Below are 781 nucleotides of genomic sequence, written 5' to 3'. Positions count from 1 at the left end.
CCCTTGCTAGGACAGATGCCCATTGGCTGATACTAGAACAAAGGCGCAGTACAATCAAAATCAGGATGCCAAGCCAAAAGCAGACAACTGATTATTTTGGGGACACATACTGCCCATCAGATTAGTTCCAGCGTTGGTCATACAGCTTGTCAGGCCTTAGCCATGATGGTGGCATGATATTTAGGGAGTGTAGTACTTGCCTCCTTTCTCCTACTGCAAATTCTCCCAAACTTTCTTTGAAACTAAGTATGAATGGACCATCCTATCAGTCATGCCTATGGCTACTGTGCATTTCACATTGGGTCACTGCTACCACTTTCCTCATTTAAAAGAATCTGTTTTAGAAGCATCTACTTAACTTACATGCCCCTTTACAGCAAAGTCAGAATCCATAAAATAATACATGTGCACAAGATAATCAGGGTGTAAGGCAGAATTTCCTTAATGCTTCCAGAGTTTAATAAAGCCTTGATCATATGGTTTCAACATTTTCAGCATATAATTTTCTACTATAATATTAATATAACATTTCTGACTTTTCAGCAGGGATTTGATCCCGTGCGTTAAATTTCTTGTGCAACTCCACTGAATCTCAGTTTAAGTGGCTTATTAAGCAAACAGTAAAGTTAACCAGATAAAGTAACTTTGAAACTTGGATATAAGGTGCTGCTGTGGGGTTTTTCTGTTTGTTTGGGAGTTTTGTTTTTGTATGGTGCTAAAAGCAGACTCAAAACTGGTTTGATGCAGTGTAGAAAAAATCTTTAGTTTAAAAAAAAAAAAA

At 37.6% G+C, this 781-nt stretch overlaps 1 protein-coding gene across 1 annotated transcript in view; it reads left to right on the top strand.

Moving 5' to 3' along the window:
* Positions 1-781, top strand: part of DAPL1 (death associated protein like 1) — a 22,219-nt gene that overhangs the window by 21,009 nt on the left and 429 nt on the right. The gene's annotated exons all lie outside the window — the stretch shown is intronic.

Source organism: Gavialis gangeticus, unplaced genomic scaffold (assembly GCF_001723915.1).
Source record: "Gavialis gangeticus isolate Ggan-Ray unplaced genomic scaffold, GavGan_comp1, whole genome shotgun sequence".
Classification (NCBI taxonomy): Eukaryota; Metazoa; Chordata; order Crocodylia; family Gavialidae; genus Gavialis; species Gavialis gangeticus.
This window is presented reverse-complemented; position numbering and strand designations above follow the sequence as displayed.